Here is a 24,554-nt window from a genome sequence, read left to right as displayed (position 1 = left end):
ACGAACAACACAAAACACAAAGAAAAATGACAACTGAACATAGCACTTATTACACAAGACAAAATAACAAAACCTTAGGGCCTGAACCTTTTATACCAGACCTTTGCTCTTGGTGCGGCCCTTCCCCGCCTGGTGTTGAGGACAATACCTTTACGCTTATCAGCCGCGTTTCTCACAGGCTTTCATCCAGTGAGACCAACTCCTTCCCTTAGGTACCTTTACAGCCCAACCCTGCGAGGCTTATGCCTCGCCTTATGGACAGGCAACCCTTAATATCCCTTAAAGAAAAGAATGCCTTCACCTTTCCAGGGGCCTTGCTCGGAGCTCTTTGGTCCGGGGATCGGAGGTTCTCCCTGAGAATCCCTCGGTGCCGGATGGAGGCCCTGCAATTCCAAGGATCTGTCGAGATTCAGAGGCAGAGTCCCATCTGGGTCGCCAGAAACTGTCACCGAAATCGGGAATGAACTTCTTAACACCGATGTAGTCTTAAGAAGCAGGCATTCTTTTATTCAGCACCGGGGACGTGGGGGATCTCTCCACCTGACATGTCCACTGAATGTGAGATTCACAGAGACTTACATCCATACAGAATATGCGTGGTCGTTACATGTCTCAGCACTCATTGCCACGTTCATTACATTTCCAGAACTCATCTCCATATTCACATCCCCTTGGCACATGCACATTAACTCTGTTAGGGGCTTCATGGTAAGTCTTGGGTGGTTCCTAGTGGTGTACGGTGGCTGGTTTGAGCTGATAATAGAGGAATCTCTTTGTGTGGACTGGGGAAGATAAATGCAGCAGCTTTTGCAACTCCCCCATTTATTTTGCGAGCTTGTTATCGGTCCCTCCAGTCTCTTCGGGGATGTGGTATTCTTCGCTGTTTGTTCTTCACAAGGAGCTACGTTTACCTATTTACCAGACTCAGTCCCTGGTTGTAAGCCCGCTGTGTGAGCCGATGCGGGCAGGACGCAGGAACAACCACAAAACCACGGATGAAAGGCAAAGAACAAGTTTCTTCTCGATACCTCACAGACCAGGGAATCTCCGAAGCAACACCCGGGCAGAGGCACGGAAGCAGGGACTGCGGGCACCGTGGAGTGAGAGAGAGTCCTTGTTAGCAAGAGCCCTTGGCAGCGAGAGAGTCCTTGTGAGCAAGAGCACGCACGGACTCCCTGTTCTGCCTGGCATTTAAAGGGTTCAAACAGGCATCGTTTTCCCACTGTGCTTTGATCTTCTTCAGCACCAGGCCAGGATTCTCAAGTGGCTGGATAAGGTGTCCCTGAGTCCATCACAGGTTTATGTTATCGAAGTGCAAGTGTTTTTCTTGCAAGCGTCCGAGACTGAATAACAATTAGTGTGATATATGTGTTTTCCAGCACCCAGCTGTGAGTCACTTGAGCGTATTAACAATCCTCCTCGCCGATCTTCTGTTGCTTTCCCACGACTGCCCTCCCTGCAATGGACCTTATTGTGCACCCAACTTAGGAGACAAATCTTCTACACCAATCTGAGTCGCAGCAACATTATTCTTTTTCTTCTTTTTTATGTTTGTCCTTTTTCTGTCTCTGGTTTCAGTTGAGGCTGTTTGGTTTTGCCATCTTCCCATGAACCTGCACTCGGTAAATGCATGTGTACTTTGGTTTTCCCCAGTTGCTCTTCACAAGGAGTTTGAGATAGGAGAAGGCTCTGGGATGCGGGGCGTTCTGCGAGGAAAAGAGGGAAGAGGAATCGGAGGTGTTAAGAGCCACAATGCAGTCAAGGTATCTCCCCCCACCAGCCCTGCTCCTGCTCAGGAACAAGCTCCTGACAGTGGGTGGGAGCGGCTGTGGAAACCTGAGGCTGGCTCTGGTAGCGGGGTGCTGGGGAGGCTGGGGACACGGGGAGGGGGAAGGCACCTGGCACCCTCTGCATGGGCCCGGCTGGGGCTCAGCCTCCCTCCCCTCTGCCCCTTCCCTCTGCGCCTCGCTCTGTGCCGGCAGAGAGGCCGGGGAGGTGCTCCTTTGCGTGGGGCAGCTGGTGTGACACCCCCCCCGAGCTCCCGCTGTCTGCTCTGCCCGCTTTCCTGCGGGCAGGCGTGAGAGCAGCGGGAGAGAAGGGGCATGCTATGCTGGGAGGAGAGGACACCGTCCAGCCTGCCAGCAGGCCACGGGATGGAGCCAGGGTGCTGCCCGACGGCTTTCTCCAGCGGGCGTCTCGGTTTCTCCATGGCACAAAGACGTTGCTCGGGTGCAGTGGCTGCGTGTGCAGCGGGCTCTGCTGAAGGCAGCCAGGGATCTCTTGGGACTCATGCTCCCACGGGCCTGACCTTGCCCTCACTGTCCTTTTGCTAGCACCACCGCGTGCCACTCAGCCCTCCCAACCCCACCAGCTCTCTCCTGGCGGTGACCCAGGCCCCCTCTGCCCAGGGAGAAAGCATTCACGCTCCTCCTGCCATGGCCCTGCAGGCAAACCTGCTTTGCTCCCTGGCATCTTCCCCCAACACCGTGCGTGCATCGCACCTTCAGAGGGAAGGTCTGAATGGCCTCTTTTGCCACATCGTACATGAAGGTCACCAGGAGAGTTTCCTCTTCTCCGTCCACATCCACTCCCTGTGGGGCAAAGCACAAGGAGAGCAGCTCAGACTCGTCCCGACAAAGAGGGAACGTAGGTGCTGGGTCAGCCCTGTTACCTACCCACCCTCCCCTGGGGCTCTAGCCCTAGTCTAGCACTGGTTACGGTGGAGCTCAGGCTCCGCTTGAGTTTTAGTCAAGAACCCTGAGCTGCTTGGCCAGAACAAGTCTTAAGAGGGAGGAGACCTCTAGAGCCCTTAGGAGGAGACTCCTAGAGCCTCACCAGGGCCCTGCAGTGCTCAGGAGACCGGGACTCCAACCTCAGAGGAGGCACAAAAGCAAGGAAGACCCTGTCATGGCTTTCCCCCAGGACCAGATCCGCACCAGAAGCACCCAGCAGAGACTTACAAAGACAGCGATGTCCCTGGGGGCGCTGGTGACGGTCCCAGATGGAGAGACTTCTTTGGAGATGTGCTGCACAGTGATGGCAGTCAGGTGGACTCGCGCTGGCAACCTGATGACCACCTGGCCCTGATGCCCTGGGAAAGGCCAGCAGTTTCCTGGGGAAACATCCGGCTGCAACCAGAAAGCCAGAGCAATGAAGCGTGAGAGAGTGTTGGGGCCAAGACAACTGCCCACGTAGCTTGAAGCGTAGGCACCGGTGTGTCTGTGGGGTCTATTTCAGCTTGAAAATGAGGTGTGTGTGAGGAAGTGGACAGAAGCAGGAGGCCTCCTTCCCTGACCGACCTTTGCCAGGGCTGTCAGTATTATGGAGCAGAGGAGAACAGCGGTTACGAAACCATTCTAGTCAGGGCCTTGCAGAAACACATCCCTGCCCAGGGGCTCTGCAGGGCACCCCCCACCTCTCGCCTCCCACCCCCAAGACGGCGCAACACTGGACCGAAGGGAGAGCCCTGAGGTCAGTCTCCAACTTCACAGGAAGAAAGGAAAGAATTCCCTCTCGATTTCTACTACAATACCTGCAAAATGCGATCGGGACTGCGGGGAGTGCAAAAGAACTCAATAAACCTCCAGAACCAGTCGTTTTTGCAGGTGTAGGTCTCCGAAGTTCTCTGCAGGTCAATGCTGGCACCTGCAGGGAAGGGAAAGCAGACGACTGCAAGAGGCCACAGACGAGGAGGGCTTGGTGCTCAGACACTATTTCTGACACCGCCGGCCAGCTGCGCCTCTGTCAGTCCTGTCCTCGTCCCAGGCTGGTGGGCTGCCCAGCTGCCCAGCCGCGCAGGGGAATGACAGCGGCCACGTGCCTGGTGACTGCTGCACTCCCAGCGCCAGCAGGAGAAGGTCTGAGGGTTCTGGGAGACAGACGGTGCCCATGTGAATGGCAGCAGACCCAAGCTGAGGGCTTGCTGCGTGGGCAGCCAAGGACGGCCCGGCCATCTCCTTTTCCAATGCTGAGGAGAGGAAGAGAGCCCCTCCGTCCGCACAGGAACACGTGCGGGGGCAGCGCCAGAGGCAGCGTGAGGATGCCGAGGGCAGGGTTGGGAGGGAGTCTGAGAGAGCTGCTCTGCCACAGCCTTGCCCTGGGACCCCCCAAGCATTTCAGCTCCCCCACTTTGGAGAGCAGCGCCTGGAGCGCAGGCGCCTTTGGGGAGGGCTGCAGACAAGCGCAGGGCAAGGAGACGGGGCTGCTTGTGTCCATACCAGAGCTTTGCAGGGCCCAGTCAGACATCTCCACGTAGGCTTCCAAAGCCCTCTCAGATGCTGCCTGCTTCATTTCCTCGACTTCCTGGGAACGCCATAAACAAACAGAGAAAAGGAGCACATCAACGTTCAGCGTGGCTACTAGCGCCCGGAGCGGCAAAGGGCCACTGTCAGAAAGGCAAGGCAAACCCTCTCCACGGAGCTGCAGGACTGAGGAACAGTGTCTGTGTCCACAGCCATGGCCACGGCCCCGAGGTGGGTTGATGAGGGTCCCCACACCCTCGTCCCCATCCTCCACACTCTCCAGGGCAGGTGGAAGGTGGACTCAAGCCCTGCCAGCGATGGCTGGCCCCCCGTGAGCGTGCCTGGGTCCCACCCCTGCCTGAGGAGCCCAGCCAGAGCAGCCAGAGGTGCTGGCGTGCCAAGGGAGTCCTGCGCTGCCTGAAGCGGCCGGTGAAAGTGGGGCCGGAGAAGGGCCTGTGCAGCCCAGGAGGCCCCTGGGGCAAAGGCTGGCTGACTGCAGTCAGCAGTCCCACACACCCACAGCCCCAAGGGCTTCTGCCCAGCCAAGCCTCCTTCCCCAACACGCCGCAGCACCTGCTTCACGCTGCTGATCTCTGCCCTCAGCCGAGCCACCTCCTCCAGCATTAGCTGCATCTTTTGAGTTTGCTGCGCCATTAAAACCGGGCAGTTCCTGCAGGAACCAGGAAAGCAGATGTTGTCAGAGAGCTGCCCACCCCACTGGGAGCCTCTGAGCTCAGCAAGGAGGAGAGACACGCGTGCGTTCCCTGCTTTGCCAGCGCTTCCCTTCCGCACCAGCTGGCGCAAGAGGCAAAGGCAGGAAGGGCCGTGCGGGAGCCCCGGCTCTCAGGCAAATGGGTGCAGGGACACGAGGTCGTCTGACCCTTCTGCACAGACCCAATTCCAGCTCAGGAAACATCGCTTACCTCAGGGGCTTCAGGCCTGTCAGCGAGGTCCCGCAGTGAACATCAGCTGCAATTCACATCAGCAAGAGACAGTTATTTTACCGGGGGTGCTGGCGATGCCTGCAGTGGCGTTGTCTGTCCCTGTTGCCTTGGGGCTGGGGCAGCAGGTGAGCTGAGGAGGCGGGGGACGTGGGGTGCAGGGAGAGGACACACCTCTGACCGGGGGCCATCAGCCCGGGCTTGAGCGGACTGCGCAGCCGTGATCTTCAGGTGTGCTCGGTGCCCCAGAGCTACTCCCCATTTCCCCTCACTGCCCCAGTGAGCACCGAGACCAGGCTGCTGGGCCAGGAGAGGTACCTCTCCATCGGTCCCCCTGCATGGCCCCTGCCCTCTGGGAATCCCCAGGTCAGGCTTGCAAAGAGCTACCCCCGTCTCTCGCAGAGGTGCCGACTAAGTGAGCCCTGTGGTCCGGTAGGCAGGGCAGCAGTGTGACTGGGAGGCTACCAGTCTTACTGGGAGCCCAGAAGGCAGTCCCACTCAAGGACTTGCTTGGGAAGCACTTGGGCCACGGGAGTTTCCGCACATACTGGCCCAAAAGGAAAGGTGGCGTCCAGCCCAGCCAGGCTGTCGCTCTCAGATGGTTGCTCATGAAAACTCACCAAGAGCCAGGGGGAGCAACAAGAAGACTTGCAAGAACGCCTTCTTCTGCAGGGCCATCTTTTGCCTGAAAAAGAGGGAGTCCTGGTGCTGTCATGATCCAAGCCTTGGACAAACCCCTTCACAGGCGGATTTCCTTTTTCAGGCCAAACAGACACCATTTTGGAAGCCTGCTGCTGACAGAGAACTGACAGAGCAGCGTCCAGCAGGAACACGATTTCTGTCCACATCGTTCAACGCTGCCGGCAGCTCTTCCCCAAAGGAAGGTCTCCAGGAAGATCATCCCAGGAAGCAAAGACGTCGAGCACACGAAGAGTGCTTTCCAGCAGTCTTTCTGGTGCGGACCTTGCTCTCCCTCTGGCTGAGGAAGCAGGCCTGTTCTCCCTTGCCATCACACACATCCCTCTTAGGGCAAGTGTTTTCCCGCAGAGCTGGGAAGCACAGGAGCCTTGTCCGCCTTTCCTCCCAGAGGCCTCCACAGACCGGCGTGGTCTCTTGCCTGAACTGGGGAAAACCCTTGCCCTGCGGAGGCTTGGCTCTGCACCCGAGCGTCTGGCTACGGGGCAGTTTGTCCTGCCGCAGCCAAAGCTTGGGGCTGCAGCAAATGGCTGCCGAGGGGCTTTGCTCTTGGCTCCCCTGAGAATGGCCACAGCACGAGCAGCGCCCAAGCTGAGGCGCCCCACTGGGAGCCCCGGGCTGCTGGCTGGGGAGCACCCTCTGCTCTGCCCTTTGCTGGCACCGGCCCTCAGACACCCCCGTTCTACCCCCCATCCGCAGCAGAAACATGTCGTACGTACGCGGCCAAGAGGCACATGCTCAGCAGATGTCTCCACAGAGAGACCAGGGCGTGTCCTGTCCCCAAAACCAGCTCCAGCAGCAGCCTCTCGCCGCAGCCAGCAGGAGCCTGTCCAGGGCCGCAGCCACAGGGCAACTGTGGGCTCCTGCCCCACACGCCACAGCGCTGTGCAGGCAGCCAGCTGTGACCTCACAGTGGTGTCACCTCTGACGTCATGCTGGGGCTGCCCAGGGCTGAGCAGGGCGGGGAGACCCTGTGCTCCTTCCTTCTCCTTGCGGGATATTAATTGTTCAGCATAAATACATACGTTTTAAGTAGAATAAATGATTTAGGATTATCATTCGGTGTGATTTGTGCTGCTTGCTTAGCTCTACTTAGCATGAGGTGCTGGATTTGCTGAAACCTTTAGGCTGGAAAAGAATCCAATGAGATGTTAGAAGACACCAGACCAAAAATCATCACCATTGGCCCCCTCCTTGCTGTGCTTCTGGAAGTCTCCAGGGAATGTCCTGCAGTGATCTGCAGCTGTGAGCAGCCCTCAGCCACGCAGAACCCTCTCAGCAGCAGGACCTTGCCCCGCCGGGGGATGCTCCTTCCATGCAGAACTTCTCCCCACAGTGATGTGGTGGGCTTCCCAGGCAGGCTGAGAGCTGACCCTGGCAGGTGGCGGAGTCCCTGCCCCGGCACACAGACCCCTGGGGTGCAGGGAGCCTGCTCTGAAGGACAGCCCTGGGCACCCCTGGCTGCACACCCACCTTCACAGCTATTCAAAGTGCCTGACAAGAGCTCCCACATGTACAGATCCCGTAAGCTGTGGCTGTGCCAGCTTTAGGAGATGCCTCCAGCAACTCCGCCTGCAGTGCCCTGCACCCGCAGACTTACCCTGTCAAGGGCTGCAAAGATTTCTCCTCCAGTGAGCTCTCAGTCGTCCTCCCAATCCTGACACCTTCAAGCTCTCTCTCTGCCTTGCTCATCTCCCTGAGACACCCTGGCAGTGCCCTCAGCCCTGCTGCGCTTGGCAGAGGAGCTGCTCCCGGGCAGAGCTGTCTCTCTGCAGCGCTGCCCGCTTGCCGTGAGCTCCCTCCATCCCAGGAGCCCAGCCCAGCTCAGACGCAGAGGACCAGCCCAAGGAGTTTTAATGACCCCTCTGGTGGGTTCGAGGCCCAGTCCGTGAACCTCCGACGCTGCGAGGAAGTTGAAGGAACCTCTCAAGGAGTCAAAGTCGGGTTCAAACTCCAAAGTTTCTTGTGGTGTTGATGGGTCCCACCGAGGGACACCACTGAGGAATTGCCCCCAGGGTCTGGTTACAGCAGAAAACTGGAGGCAGCGATGGCAGGTCGGGAAAAGCAAGTTGAAGGTGACTCTGATGCTGGGTAAACGTGGATGTGTTTCATTAATGCAAAGGGCCAAGCCCTGACTCCATCGCCCAAAGGGCCAAGGCCTGACCCCCAGCCCCCAGGAAGGGAGATCCTCTCCCTCACTCCTTCCTCAGGGCTCTTCCTGGGACAGTGGGATGTGGAGATGTGCAATGCCAAGGGCAGGACTATGGTACGACACCTCCCAGGCTCCTGAGTATGGACAAGGAGGCAACGAGACCCCAGTGCTGGAAGGGCTGGTTGTCTCAGAGGCATCAGTGGCAGAGACAACAGCCGTAGCCCAAGACATGAAGAGGCTGGCTCTGTTAGGGGACTTCCAGCTTTGCCACATCCCTCTATCTTCTCCACCACAGGCTGTCCTACGGTGTCCCATCACCTCTGCCTCTTTCCCTGCAGGCTGCAGTCATCCACCCGGCTGCCCCATCTTGCTGTCACCTTCCTTTGCTGAGATCTCTCCATCCTCCCTGGCTCTTCCTTGAAACACAAAGCCTTGGGCTGATCCAGACTCCTTCTGGGTGGCGTGTTGCACCACAGCACTGCCCTTGGAGTGACGTTTCTTTCTCCTCGTGGCCAGGCTGCACCTCCCCACCTGCATGTTGGGGAGTTCTTTCTTTCTCAGGCTGTTTTCCACTAGGAAGAAAAGCTCCACCAGCTCTGAAAGCACCCTTCCAGCACGCTCAGGCTCCTCCTATACCGTCCCCAGTCTCCAAACCACTGAGCCCAGGGCTCTCAGCCTCTAGATACTGGTCAAGTGCTTGAGGCCTCCAAACCCTGTCTTGGGAGATCTCTGGGCTCTCTCCACAGTGTTTGCAGATGAAATCGCAGTGGTCATAGGCCAAGAAAGATGGAGTGAGACTTTTTACGAGGGCCTTTAATAGCAGAACAAGGGGCAATGGCTTTACACTGGAAGAGGTTATATTTAGGTTGGCCATAAGGAAGAAATGCTTTATGATGAGCGTGGTGAGACCTTGGAACAGGTTGCCCAGAGCAGTTGTGGATGCCCCATCCCTGGACGTGTCCAAGGTCAGGAGCTTGGAGCAACCTGAACTAGTGAAAGACGTCCCTCCTCACGGCAGGGGGTTGGACTAGATGATCTTTTAGGTCCCTTCCAACCTGAACCATTCTATGATGCTTGGATTCTAATATGCCCAACTCCTCCTGCACAAGGCTGCAAACACCTACATACACCATATAGGGATTTTCACCTGACCTAGTCTCCAACCCTTAGATAAAAAAGAAAGGATTGCCATTTCTAGGACAGAAGTTGCCATGTTTTCAGAGGAACAATTCAAAACCCAAAAGGAAAAAAAATCCTTCCAAGAAAGTCCTGGCATAGTTGCATCAATTCAGTTAGTTAAGTGAGCCAATGGGAGAGCCTTGCACGGTGACCTTGCCAACGGAAGAGGGTTTTTTTTCTTTCGGGGTCTGAGACTCATGTTGGGACGCCAGAAAGTGCATTTGGGGACTGTGCAAGACTTGCCATGGGATGTCTAGGAAAGGATCAAAGGTTTGTAGACGAACGACCATGGGAAAATAGAGAGAAAAGGGCTGAAAGGAGATGGTCATGTGTAACCAGATGGCTGGTCAGGACACTTCCCTGGCTGTGCCCTGCAACGGATCACCGCAGCCTGCCCTGTTTTCTTAATACCTCCCTTTCCAAGAGCTTTGTGGGGCAAGGGAGATCTCTGCTCTATGCACAGATGGAGGTTCAAGTGCCAGCAACCGGAGTGGGAACCACAAGCCCTAAGTTCTTTTGTACTTTGGGGGACCAGCAACTGGTGAGACTGGCGGGTGTGCACTTAAGATTGGTGTGTATGGTAGTGGTTTAATCACAAGCAAACACCAAACAAGAGAAACCAGAGAGTAAAACACACCTGCGAGCAAGTCATTTTTGAGGGCCTAAGTCTGGACTGGACGCTAGAGAGACCAGAACGTCTGCAAGTTGGGTACTGGAGGAAGAAGGTAGCCCAGACCGCCTCCTAGAGAAACTGGGGGGTCACAGAATCATAGAATTGCTTAGGTTAGAAGGGACCTTTCACATCATCCAGTCCAACCATCCACCTAACACTGACAAAAACCATCACTAAACCATGTCGCTAAGCACTACGTCTACCCGTCTAATTTTAAATACCTCCAGGGATGGTGATTCCACCACTTCCCTGGGCAGCCTGTTCCAATGCTTAATAACCCTTTCAGTGTAAAAAATTTTCCTGACGTCCAATCTAAACGTCCCCTGGTGCAACTTGATGCCGTTTCCTCTTCTCCTGCCTTCCTACCCTTGGGCAGGTCGACACTCACACCCAACTTGGTGTCATACTGAGGGTGCAATCGATCCCATCGTCCAGATCATTGATAAAGATTTTAAACAGAATCGGCCCCCGTACTGAGCCCTGGGGAACACCACTTGTGACCGGCCGCCCACTGGATTGAGCTCCATTCACCACCACTCATTGGGCCCGGCTGTCCCAGCAGTTTTTCACCCAGCGAAGCGTACGCCCATCCAAGCCATGGGCAGCCAATTTCTCCAGGAGAACGCTGTGGGAAACTGTGTCAAGAAGCTTTACTAAACTCCAGGTAAACAACATCCACAGCCTTTCCCTCATCCACTCAGCGGGTCACCTTGTTTTAGAAGGGGATCAGGATTGTCAAGCACGACCTGCCTTTCATGAACCCATGCTGACTGTGCCTGATCGCCTGGTTGTTCTTCATGTGCCACATAATGGCACTCCGGATGACCTGTTCCATAATCAGGATGATGTCTTCCAAGTTGCTCTTCCATGCGGATGATGTGGGAAGGGAGGTGCAATGACACGTGCAGAATGACAGCAGGACACCTCCCAGGCTCCCAGGTGGGGACGAGGAGGCCATCAGGCTCTTGTACTCCTTATAGGCATCAGTGGCAGAGGTAACAGTCACAGACACGGAGATTAAGACCTTGGATCTCTTGGGGGCTTTTCACATTTCAACAGCCCCACACTGTTGAAACCACCGCAGGCTGTCCTATTGTGTTCCACACCTGGGCATGTTCCCTGCAGGCTGCAGACATCTCCCCTGCTTCTCCACCTTGCTCTCGCCTGAGCAACTCACTAAGCTTTCTGAAGTCTCGCCATCCTTCGGGGATATGTCTTTAGACACAAAGCCACGGGCTGATCCACATTCTTTCTGGATGGCCGCCTTTTCCACAGCACTGCCCTTGGAGTGACGTTTCTTTCTCCCGTTTCCTGTTTAAACCTCCCAAGCTACAAGTTCTGGCATTCTTTCTTTCTCATGCGGTCTCCCACGAAGAAGAAAAGCCCCATCATCTCTGAAACCGTCCTTCGAGCAACCCCTGTCCTGCCCAGAGCCTCTCCACCATGGGGCCAAAGGGGCAAAGAAGCCCACATTCCTCAGCCTCCCCACGCAGCGCATGTGCACTATACGCTGAACCACACCTGGGCAGACCTCCTCTGGGCACTCTCCAGTTCCTCCCCACTCCTCCAAAATGGGGAGCTGCACGCAGGGGGACACTTTTCTTTGGGGGTCCACTCCAGTTCCCAGCACCTTCTCCTCAGGACCACTGCTCAGCACGTTAGGTCCCAGCGGGCTCTGATGCACCTTCCTCCCCCTCAGTGCAGGACCGGACACTTCTCCTTGTAAACTTCTGGAGGTTTCTCTTGGCCATATCCCAGAGTTTCTCACGGTTCCCCTGAAGTGAAGCTCCATTGCCCTGGAATGAAGATCCATTTGCTCAGCTGTCAATGTTTCTATGCTGATGGCTCACCCTGGTGGTGCTGTCTCTCACAAGATAACCTGAGGAGTTGCAGGCCACAATAGACAATTAAAGGAGGTACTAGTTCAATAGAATTTCCGACTCAAGTAGGAAGTACCGTGACAACCATCACCAAAATACCAGGGAGGGTATTGGTACGGTGCGCTGCCTGTATGGCAGACTACGTCAGTGGGAAATATAGACCTGTAGAGACACACAGAGAAAAGGGATCCCTCCAGGAGCTGGTTTTACATCCTCTATCCAGAAGCCGGCCCCAGGATCTCCTCATCCCTCAGTTCCCCCCCACATAAACAAGCACACGCACACACAACTGCCTGTCTCCGGTATGGAAACACAAAACCCCTGAGGCTGGCAGGCAGCCAGCTTCCACCTCCTCTGTGCTTCCTCTTCAGGCTTGGGTTTTGTCAGCAGCTTCTTTCTCATCCACGCCGTCCTTTCTGAATGTCAAGGCGGGCCATTGTGGAGCGTGAAGAGGAGATCCTCAAGCAGCCCTCCGCACCCTGCTTCTCCGCAGGGCCGTATCCCACAGGATTCTTCCAAGCCAGTCCCCCAGCAGGCCAAAGCCTGCTCTCCAGACGTCTCCTGCTCTCGGCCTTTTTCCTTTCTCTCAGGAGCCTCAACTCTACCTTCTTAGCCCTGGCTTTTACATCCCTGACTAGCTGTTGCTTGTTTGTTGGTATGAAGTCTGGAGCAGACGTTCACCCGCCACAAAGCTGCCAGTTTCCCAGGTTGTTCTGTCCTCTCCTGTTGACGCCTCAGCTCCCAGCCGAGTCTGTCTGTCCCCAGGCAGAGCTCCCTGCATTCCTGCTGCTGCCTCACAGAACGGGCCAGAGGAATGCCACAGAAATGATCGGAGGGATGGAACCCCTCTGCTGTGAGGACGGGCTGAGAGAGTTGGGGCTGTTCCGTCTGGAGCAGAGAAGGCTCCGGGGAGACCTTCTTGCGGCCTTTCGGTTGTTACTTCAGAGTCTTCCCCTCTGAGACCTGCTGTCTGCACTCTGTGTCTCTCCTTGCTTGCTCCCCTGGGGAGCTGAGAACCCGCTACTTCAGGGACACTGCAGCCAAGGCTGCCACTCCATTATCACAGCCCTGATCCTTTTTTCCCTGATTGCATGTAGGAGATCCAGGTGAGCATCACCTCTGTTGGCACATCTGGCAGCTGTGCTCAGAAGCCGGCCCCAGGAACCCACAGAAACTTCTGGGTCTGTTTGAACCCTGCAGTGTCCCCTCACCCAAAAGGGCTCACCGAATCTGCTGCCCGGCCCCTAGAGGATCTCCATTCCCCAAGGAAGCTCCTACGCTGAGGGCATCCCCCTCCTGATCTTAGAATCACAGAATCTTCATGGTTGGAAAAGACCTTGGAGATCATTGAGTCCAACCAAACAACCTACAATCTCCACACTAGCGCATGCCCTGAAGTGCCACATCTAGACATTTCTTAAACACCTCTAGGGATGGTGACTCAACCACCTCCCTGGGCAGGCTGTTCCAGTGCCTGACCACTCTTGCAGTAAAGTCATTCTTCCTAATATCTAACCTAAACCTCCCCTGCCGCAAGTTCAGGCCATTTCCTCTGGTCCTGTCATTATTCCCCTGGGAGAAGAGGCCAACCCCCACCTCTCTGCACCCTCCTTTCAGGGAGTTGTAGAGGGCAATGAGGTCTCCCCTCAGCCTCCTCTTCTCCAAGCTAAACATGCCCAGCTCCCGCAGCCTCTCCTCATATGCCCTGGTCTCCAGACCCCTCACCAGCCTGGTCGCTCTCCTCTGGACACGCTCCAGCACCTCAATGTCCCTCTTGTACAGAGGGGCCCAGAACTGAACACAGCACTCGAGGTGGGGCCTCACCAGTGCCCAGTACAGAGGCACCATCACTTCCCTGCTCCTGCTGGCCACGCTATTCCTGGTAGAAGCCAGAATGCTGTTGGCCCTCTTGGCCACCTGGGCACACTGCTGGCTCATGTTAAGCTGGCCGTCCACCAGCACCCCCAGGTCCTTTTCTGCCGGGCAGCTTTCCAGCCACTCTGCCCCAAGCCTGTAGCGTTGCTGTGGGTTGTTGTGACCGAAATGCAGGACCCGGCACTTGGCCTTATTAAACCTCATACAGTTGGCCTTGGCCCATCGATCCAGCCTGTCCAGGTCCCTCTGGAGAGCCTTCCTACCCTCAAGCAGATCAACACCCCCACCCAGTCTGGTGTCATCTGCAAACTTACTGAGGGTGCACTCAATCCCCTCATCCACATCATTGGTAAAGACATTAAAACCGGCCCCAAAACTGAGCCCTGAGGGACACCACTGGTGACCGGCCGCCAAGAGGATTTCACCCCATTAATCCCAACTCTCTGGGCACGGCCAGACAGACAGTTTTTAACCCAGCAAAGAGTACACTCGTCTATGCCATGGATCGCCAGCTTCTCCAGGAGAATGCTGTGGGGGACGGTGTCAAAGGCCTTGCCAAAGTCCAGATAGACAACGTCCACAGCCTTCCCTGCATCCAGAAGGCGGGTGACATGGTCATAGAAAGAGATCAGGTTGGTTAAGCAGCACCTCCCTTTCCTAAAGCCATGCTGGCTGGCCCCGATCCCTTGGCTGCCCTGCGCTTGCCGTGAGAGCTCACTCGAGATGATCCTCTCCATGATCTTTCCTGGTACCGAGGTCAGGCTGACAGGCCTGTAGTTCCCCGGATCCTCCTTCCGACCCTTCTTGTAGATGGGCGTCACATTAGCCACCCTCCAGGCATCTGGTACCTGCCCTGTTGACCAGGATTGTTGATAAATGATGGAGAGAGGCTTGGTGAGCTCTCCCGCCAGCTCCCTGAGTACTCTTGGGTGAATCCCATCCGGCCCCATAGACTTATCATAGCGCGCACTGCCCTGCTGCCCTCGGCAGCCCCACTCCCTGGCCGCCGCCCCCGGCCAGCTCTGCAGCGGGGAAGCTGATAAAACTGAGAAGATGATTGAGAAAAAGGAGACACTGTTTGAGAAACTGTCTAGGATGGAAGAAACATCCCGCTTTTCCCCTGCATGGACCCATGTCGCAGCCATTAGGAGAAGATGCCCTCCTACGAGACCGACTTGGAAGAAAAAGAAGACACTACGAGACACCTTGTGGTTTTACCTCGGTGCCTATGGAGAGGACCTGAGTAAGTGGGATGAAGGACCTACCTTGGCCCTACAGGCACTAGTTGCAAGGTAAAACAGATAGAAGAAAGAATTCTTCCAGGAGGGTGGCTGCTCCAGTGCCCAGGGAGCAGTTCTCTGGTCCGGGTCGGAACTCATCTGCTAACTGTAGATGTTGTCCTCAACATTAGAGGTGCCCTGCCTCCAGCCAGGAGGGGGAGAGGGATAACCGAGTTTATTGGGCTGTGTGGATTCGATGTCCTCGTGTATTAGAGCCACAAAAGCATAAAGACATGGTGGACAGCGGTGCACAGTGTACCCTATTGCCATTGACTCATAAAGGGACAAAATCTGTTGCTGATTCTGGTGTGACAGGTCTCAAGAACTGACTGTACTTCGGCCAAAGTGAGCCGAACTGGGAATAAATGGCGGAAGCGCTCCATTGTGAGTGGCCCAGACGCTCCGTGCATCCTTGGCGTAGACTTGCTCAAGAGAGGGTATTTCAAAGACCCGAAAGCGTATCGGTGGGCTGTTGGTATAGCAGCTGGAGGGACTGAGGACATTACACAGCTGTCTGCCTTACCCGGTCTTTCAGCTGACCCTTCTGTGGTGGGACTGCTGAAGGTTACAGAACAGCAGGTGCCAATGGCTGCTGCCAGGGTGATACCGTCGCTGGTGATACAGTAGCCTTGAACAGCACAAAAGGCTGGGGTGGAAAGCCCCTCAGGCCTTACTGATACCCAGTTGAAAAGAACATCTGGTTCCTCCTTACTGGAATAATGTAGCTAAGTTTGAAACGCTTTGTAAGCGGATGGGTTAGACATCTGCTGGGCTTAGTTGGATCCAAGGAAGTCTTGGGATGTTGTATCCTTGAGGAGAGTAGATGGGGAGAGATGCCAGAACAAGCTAGTTTGGTGAGAGCAGGAGTGCACCCACCATGGCTCCAGCACAGGCGCTGCCTCCAGCGGAGCTTCTGATGCTGCTGACCCCCGAATTTGGGCTCGTCCCGGCAGAAGTGGCACCGGCCGGGCGCAGGCAGCCTCGCAGGCCCCACACTGCCGGCTGCCCCAGCCCCGCGCCCTCCACTGGGGGCAGAAAGCGGGGTCTCCCAAACACACACCGCCGATCCCACCAACTCCTCCCCGCCGCGCCCCGCTCCCTGCGCGGTGGCGCTTTAGCACAGGAGTGGCCACTGGGAGCGTTCCGGGAGTGGTGGCAGCATTAGGGGCATTTCAGGAGCCCGGCACCAAGGGCCAATTTGTGGCGCGCGCAGCCATTGGCTTCACTTGTGGGAGAGAAGTGGGGAAATATTTATTAACATAAACCAGCGATTTAACAAAGTCAGCAGTGAATGTGGCAGCGCTTTACGAGACAGGCCGCGGAGGTGATCCGAGGGCGGGAGCCCCTCTGCTGTGGGGACAGGCTGAGAGAGCTGGGGGGGTTCAGCCTGGAGAAGAGAAGGCCCCGGGGAGACCTTAGAGCCCCTTCCAGTCCCTGAAGGGGCTCCAGGAGAGCTGGAGGAGCTGTTTGCGAGGGCACAGAGCCACAGCACGAGGGGCAATGGCTTTAAACTAGAGCAGGGCAGGTTTAGATCAGACATTAGGAAGAAGCTCTTTACACTGAGGGTGGTGAGACACCGGCCCAGGTTGCCCAGAGAGAGGGTGGAGGCCCCATCCCTGCAGACATCCAAGGCCAGGCTGGATGAGGCTCTGAGCAACCTGATCTAGTTGAAGACGTCCCTGCTCACTGCCGGGGGTTGGACGAGATGGCCTTTAAGGGTCCCTTCCAACCCAACACATTCCATGACTCTGTGACACGCTGGAAGGGCACACTTGGTTATTTACTGCACAGGGGCCGGGGTCAGACCAGCCGTCAGGGAGACCTTCCCGTTGGGTCCCGGGGCTCAGAAAGGACCCCCCGGGCTTTCTGAACCCCTCCTCAGGGAGGAGTCAAGTACCATTGACCAGACGCTCAGTCCCTGGGTGTAACAGTTCCCCTCTTTGAGACTTCCAAAGGTCACTCTTTGGGGGTCTCACCTAAATCAGATGGTTATAATATTTTCAACTTTCAGGATTACAGAGACGAGCTGAAGCAAAGAAATAAACTCAACAGCAGATGGTCCTGTAGAGCAGGTATTCTTTATTAGCAGCGCTGCGGTCGCACTGGGGATTTTCCACCATAAGTGCTCCCACAATGATCTTATTTTGAGCCATTTATATTTACAAAATTGTTACGTATTCATTCGTTTTCCCTAAATCATTAACATAAGCACGCCCCCTCCCAGAACCAATTGCACAATCATGAGGCAAGTCATTTCGCGAATCACGGTCGTTCTGGTGGTCGTTTACTTCATCTGGTGGTCGTATCTTCCTCTCCGTCAGTTGCCCTCCAGATGAACTTTCCTCTTCAGCAATCCTCGATGCATGCCTGCTATTGATTTGTTTACGTAGGTGACTTATTACTACCTGTTTTGCAACGCTTCCCTAAACCATCACCTAAAGCCATCACCTTGACAGGCTGCAGGATCGAGCCTTGGTTACTGACTCTAGGGCACGCGTTTTTCCAATGTCCTCGCTCTTTGCAGATCGCGCACTGAGCTTCTGCTAAACGAGTTCCTTCCCAACTCTTCTGTAGCCTCCTCTACTTCCCCGGGCCCCGTTCATTCTTCCCGGAGCAACTCCCGTCAATGCGGCAATTAATCTCCCTTCTCTTTGATTCTCCCTCTCCTTTTCTCTGTTATTCTAGATGGTCCAAGCTACTTACACCAATGTTCCCAAGTCCCTCGAATCTTCTCCTTCTAACTTTTGGAGTTTCTTGTGTACATCCGGGGCAGATTGTCCCATAAAAATAGAGGCCAATTGCCCAGCCTCCTCTCGGGGTCCACGTTCGTGTATTTCCTAGCAGTATTCTTTACTCGTTCCATAAATGCAGGTGGCGATTCATTTGGTTCTTGTTTAACCTCATACGATTTTGACCAATTAATGGCTTTTGGCGTAGCATGTCTCATTCCGAATAACCGTCTCTGATATCTGGTTATCGCCCACAATCCTTCTGCCACTCTGGGTGGTTTCTTAAAGTGAAAAACAAATCTACATACATCCCATTTGTTTTCCCTGCTACAAAATAACATAAGCTGTAAAATTGTATTCTATTTTAAAGTCCCATTTCTTGTCCATTTTTCTTGATCTTCTGAAGTACATAACGGCCACCAATTGTTACAATATTCAATCAGCTGCTTTCTCGTGAGCGGGTCCCCTCCTATTTGTTTCCAACGCTTCAGTATACAACCTAAAGGAGTATACAACCTAAAGGAGACTTTTTCAAAATTCCCCCTTCCGCCAAGGGCTTGCTACCCATTATAGGATAGTACTAGTAGAACGAACAACACAAAACACAAAGAAAAATGACAACTGAACATAGCACTTATTACACAAGACAAAATAACAAAACCTTAGGGCCTGAACCTTTTATACCAGACCTTTGCTCTTGGTGCGGCCCTTCCCCGCCTGGTGTTGAGGACAATACCTTTACGCTTATCAGCCGCGTTTCTCACAGGCTTTCATCCAGTGAGACCAACTCCTTCCCTTAGGTACCTTTACAGCCCAACCCTGCGAGGCTTATGCCTCGCCTTATGGACAGGCAACCCTTAATATCCCTTAAAGAAAAGAATGCCTTCACCTTTCCAGGGGCCTTGCTCGGAGCTCTTTGGTCCGGGGATCGGAGGTTCTCCCTGAGAATCCCTCGGTGCCGGATGGAGGCCCTGCAATTCCAAGGATCTGTCGAGATTCAGAGGCAGAGTCCCATCTGGGTCGCCAGAAACTGTCACCGAAATCGGGAATGAACTTCTTAACACCGATGTAGTCTTAAGAAGCAGGCATTCTTTTATTCAGCACCGGGGACGTGGGGGATCTCTCCACCTGACATGTCCACTGAATGTGAGATTCACAGAGACTTACATCCATACAGAATATGCGTGGTCGTTACATGTCTCAGCACTCATTGCCACGTTCATTACATTTCCAGAACTCATCTCCACATTCACATCCCCTTGGCACATGCACATTAACTCTGTTAGGGGCTTCATGGTAGGTCTTGGGTGGTTCCTAGTGGTGTACGGTGGCTGGTTTGAGCTGATAATAGAGGAATCTCTTTGTGTGGACTGGGGAAGATAAATGCAGCAGCTTTTGCAACTCCCCCATTTATTTTGCGAGCTTGTTATCGGTCCCTCCAGTCTCTTCGGGGATGTGGTATTCTTCGCTGTTTGTTCTTCACAAGGAGCTACGTTTACCTATTTACCAGACTCAGTCCCTGGTTGTAACCCCGCTGTGTGAGCCGATGCGGGCAGGACGCAGGAACAACCACAAAACCACGGATGAAAGGCAAAGAACAAGTTTCTTCTCGATACCTCACAGACCAGGGAATCTCCGAAGCAACACCCGGGCAGAGGCACGGAAGCAGGGACTGCGGGCACCGTGGAGTGAGAGAGAGTCCTTGTTAGCAAGAGCCCTTGGCAGCGAGAGAGTCCTTGTGAGCAAGAGCACGCACGGACTCCCTGTTCTGCCTGGCATTTAAAGGGTTCAAACAGGCATCGTTTTCCCACTGTGCTTTGATCTTCTTCAGCACCAGGCCAGGATTCTCAAGTGGCTGGATAAGGTGTCCCTGAGTCCATCACAGGTTTATGTTATCGAAGTGCAAGTGTTTTTCTTGCAAGCGTCCGAGACTGAATAACAATTAGTGTGATATATGTGTTTTCCAGCACCCAGCTGTGAGTCACTTGAGCGTATTAACAATCCTCCTCGCCGATCTTCTGTTGCTTTCCCACGACTGCCCTCCCTGCAATGGACCTTATTGTGCACCCAACTTAGGAGACAAATCTTCTACACCAATCTGAGTCGCAGCAACATTATTCTTTTTCTTCTTTTTTATGTTTGTCCTTTTTCTGTCTCTGGTTTCAGTTGAGGCTGTTTGGTTTTGCCATCTTCCCATGAACCTGCACTCGGTAAATGCATGTGTACTTTGGTTTTCCCCAGTTGCTCTTCACAAGGAGTTTGAGATAGGAGAAGGCTCTGGGATGCGGGGCGTTCTGCGAGGAAAAGAGGGAAGAGGAATCGGAGGTGTTAAGAGCCACAATGCAGTCAAGGTATCTCCCCCCACCAGCCCTGCTCCTGCTCAGGAACAAGCTCCTGACAGTGGGTGGGAGCGGCTGTGGAAACCTGAGGCTGGCTCTGGTAGCGGGGTGCTGGGGAGGCTGGGGACACGGGGAGGGGGAAGGCACCTGGCACCCTCTGCATGGGCCCGGCTGGGGCTCAGCCTCCCTCCCCTCTGCCCCTTCCCTCTGCGCCTCGCTCTGTGCCGGCAGAGAGGCCGGGGAGGTGCTCCTTTGCGTGGGGCAGCTGGTGTGACACCCCCCCCGAGCTCCCGCTGTCTGCTCTGCCCGCTTTCCTGCGGGCAGGCGTGAGAGCAGCGGGAGAGAAGGGGCATGCTATGCTGGGAGGAGAGGACACCGTCCAGCCTGCCAGCAGGCCACGGGATGGAGCCAGGGTGCTGCCCGACGGCTTTCTCCAGCGGGCGTCTCGGTTTCTCCATGGCACAAAGACGTTGCTCGGGTGCAGTGGCTGCGTGTGCAGCGGGCTCTGCTGAAGGCAGCCAGGGATCTCTTGGGACTCATGCTCCCACGGGCCTGACCTTGCCCTCACTGTCCTTTTGCTAGCACCACCGCGTGCCACTCAGCCCTCCCAACCCCACCAGCTCTCTCCTGGCGGTGACCCAGGCCCCCTCTGCCCAGGGAGAAAGCATTCACGCTCCTCCTGCCATGGCCCTGCAGGCAAACCTGCTTTGCTCCCTGGCATCTTCCCCCAACACCGTGCGTGCATCGCACCTTCAGAGGGAAGGTCTGAATGGCCTCTTTTGCCACATCGTACATGAAGGTCACCAGGAGAGTTTCCTCTTCTCCGTCCACATCCACTCCCTGTGGGGCAAAGCACAAGGAGAGCAGCTCAGACTCGTCCCGACAAAGAGGGAACGTAGGTGCTGGGTCAGCCCTGTTACCTACCCACCCTCCCCTGGGGCTCTAGCCCTAGTCTAGCACTGGTTACGGTGGAGCTCAGGCTCCGCTTGAGTTTTAGTCAAGAACCCTGAGCTGCTTGGCCAGAACAAGTCTTAAGAGGGAGGAGACCTCTAGAGCCCTTAGGAGGAGACTCCTAGAGCCTCACCAGGGCCCTGCAGTGCTCAGGAGACCGGGACTCCAACCTCAGAGGAGGCACAAAAGCAAGGAAGACCCTGTCATGGCTTTCCCCCAGGACCAGATCCGCACCAGAAGCACCCAGCAGAGACTTACAAAGACAGCGATGTCCCTGGGGGCGCTGGTGACGGTCCCAGATGGAGAGACTTCTTTGGAGATGTGCTGCACAGTGATGGCAGTCAGGTGGACTCGCGCTGGCAACCTGATGACCACCTGGCCCTGATGCCCTGGGAAAGGCCAGCAGTTTCCTGGGGAAACATCCGGCTGCAACCAGAAAGCCAGAGCAATGAAGCGTGAGAGAGTGTTGGGGCCAAGACAACTGCCCACGTAGCTTGAAGCGTAGGCACCGGTGTGTCTGTGGGGTCTATTTCAGCTTGAAAATGAGGTGTGTGTGAGGAAGTGGACAGAAGCAGGAGGCCTCCTTCCCTGACCGACCTTTGCCAGGGCTGTCAGTATTATGGAGCAGAGGAGAACAGCGGTTACGAAACCATTCTAGTCAGGGCCTTGCAGAAACACATCCCTGCCCAGGGGCTCTGCAGGGCACCCCCCACCTCTCGCCTCCCACCCCCAAGACGGCGCAACACTGGACCGAAGGGAGAGCCCTGAGGTCAGTCTCCAACTTCACAGGAAGAAAGGAAAGAATTCCCTCTCGATTTCTGCTACAATACCTGCAAAATGCGATCGGGACTGCGGGGAGTGCAAAAGAACTCAATAAACCTCCAGAACCAGTCGTTTTTGCAGGTGTAGGTCTCCGAAGTTCTCTGCAGGTCAATGCTGGCACCTGCAGGGAAGGGAAAGCAGACGACTGCAAGAGGCCACAGACGAGGAGGGCTTGGTGCTCAGACACTATTTCTGACACCGCCGGCCAGCTGCGCCTCTGTCAGTCCTGTCCTCGTCCCAGGCTGGTGGGCTGCCCAGCTGCCCAGCCGCGCAGGGGAATGACAGCGGCCACGTGCCTGGTGACTGCTGCACTCCCAGCGCCAGCAGGAGAAGGTCTGAGGGTTCTGGGAGACAGACGGTGCCCATGTGAATGGCAGCAGACCCAAGCTGAGGGCTTGCTGCGTGGGCAGCCAAGGACGGCCCGGCCATCTCCTTTTCCAATGCTGAGGAGAGGAAGAGAGCCCCTCCGTCCGCACAGGAACACGTGCGGGGGCAGCGCCAGAGGCAGCGTGAGGATGCCGAGGGCAGGGTTGGGAGGGAGTCTGAGAGAGCTGCTCTGCCACAGCCTTGCCCTGGGACCCCCCAAGCATTTCAGCTCCCCCACTTTGGAGAGCAGCGCCTGGAGCGCAGGCGCCTTTGGGGAGGGCTGCAGACAAGCGCAGGGCAAGGAGACGGGGCTGCTTGTGTCCATACCAGAGCTTTGCAGGGCCCAGTCAGACATCTCCACGTAGGCTTCCAAAGCCCTCTCAGATGCTGCCTGCTTCATTTCCTCGACTTCCTGGGAACGCCATAAACAAACAGAGAAAAGGAGCACATCAACGTTCAGCGTGGCTACTAGCGCCCGGAGCGGCAAAGGGCCACTGTCAGAAAGGCAAGGCAAACCCTCTCCACGGAGCTGCAGGACTGAGGAACAGTGTCTGTGTCCACAGCCATGGCCACGGCCCCGAGGTGGGTTGATGAGGGTCCCCACACCCTCGTCCCCATCCTCCACACTCTCCAGGGCAGGTGGAAGGTGGACTCAAGCCCTGCCAGCGATGGCTGGCCCCCCGTGAGCGTGCCTGGGTCCCACCCCTGCCTGAGGAGCCCAGCCAGAGCAGCCAGAGGTGCTGGCGTGCCAAGGGAGTCCTGCGCTGCCTGAAGCGGCCGGTGAAAGTGGGGCCGGAGAAGGGCCTGTGCAGCCCAGGAGGCCCCTGGGGCAAAGGCTGGCTGACTGCAGTCAGCAGTCCCACACACCCACAGCCCCAAGGGCTTCTGCCCAGCCAAGCCTCCTTCCCCAACACGCCGCAGCACCTGCTTCACGCTGCTGATCTCTGCCCTCAGCCGAGCCACCTCCTCCAGCATTAGCTGCATCTTTTGAGTTTGCTGCGCCATTAAAACCGGGCAGTTCCTGCAGGAACCAGGAAAGCAGATGTTGTCAGAGAGCTGCCCACCCCACTGGGAGCCTCTGAGCTCCGCAAGGAGGAGAGACACGCGTGCGTTCCCTGCTTTGCCAGCGCTTCCCTTCCGCACCAGCTGGCGCAAGAGGCAAAGGCAGGAAGGGCCGTGCGGGAGCCCCGGCTCTCAGGCAAATGGGTGCAGGGACACGAGGTCGTCTGACCCTTCTGCACAGACCCAATTCCAGCTCAGGAAACATCGCTTACCTCAGGGGCTTCAGGCCTGTCAGCGAGGTCCCGCAGTGAACATCAGCTGCAATTCACATCAGCAAGAGACAGTTATTTTACCGGGGGTGCTGGCGATGCCTGCAGTGGCGTTGTCTGTCCCTGTTGCCTTGGGGCTGGGGCAGCAGGTGAGCTGAGGAGGCGGGGGACGTGGGGTGCAGGGAGAGGACACACCTCTGACCGGGGGCCATCAGCCCGGGCTTGAGCGGACTGCGCAGCCGTGATCTTCAGGTGTGCTCGGTGCCCCAGAGCTACTCCCCATTTCCCCTCACTGCCCCAGTGAGCACCGAGACCAGGCTGCTGGGCGAGGAGAGGTACCTCTCCATCGGTCCCCCTGCATGGCCCCTGCCCTCTGGGAATCCCCAGGTCAGGCTTGCAAAGAGCTACCCCCGTCTCTCGCAGAGGTGCCGACTAAGTGAGCCCTGTGGTCCGGTAGGCAGGGCAGCAGTGTGACTGGGAGGCTACCAGTCTTACTGGGAGCCCAGAAGGCAGTCCCACTCAAGGACTTGCTTGGGAAGCACTTGGGCCACGGGAGTTTCCGCACATACTGGCCCAAAAGGAAAGGTGGCGTCCAGCCCAGCCAGGCTGTCGCTCTCAGATGGTTGCTCATGAAAACTCACCAAGAGCCAGGGGGAGCAACAAGAAGACTTGCAAGAACGCCTTCTTCTGCAGGGCCATCTTTTGCCTGAAAAAGAGGGAGTCCTGGTGCTGTCATGATCCAAGCCTTGGACAAACCCCTTCACAGGCGGATTTCCCTTTTCAGGCCAAACAGACACCATTTTGGAAGCCTGCTGCTGACAGAGAACTGACAGAGCAGCGTCCAGCAGGAACACGATTTCTGTCCACATCGTTCAACGCTGCCGGCAGCTCTTCCCCAAAGGAAGGTCTCCAGGAAGATCATCCCAGGAAGCAAAGACGTCGAGCACACGAAGAGTGCTTTCCAGCAGTCTTTCTGGTGCGGACCTTGCTCTCCCTCTGGCTGAGGAAGCAGGCCTGTTCTCCCTTGCCATCACACACATCCCTCTTAGGGCAAGTGTTTTCCCGCAGAGCTGGGAAGCGCAGGAGCCTTGTCCGCCTTTCCTCCCAGAGGCCTCCACAGACCGGCGTGGTCTCTTGCCTGAACTGGGGAAAACCCTTG

The sequence above is a fragment of the Chroicocephalus ridibundus genome, chromosome 21 (assembly GCF_963924245.1).
Source record: "Chroicocephalus ridibundus chromosome 21, bChrRid1.1, whole genome shotgun sequence".
Lineage (NCBI taxonomy): Eukaryota > Metazoa > Chordata > Aves > Charadriiformes > Laridae > Chroicocephalus > Chroicocephalus ridibundus.
This window is presented reverse-complemented; position numbering follows the sequence as displayed.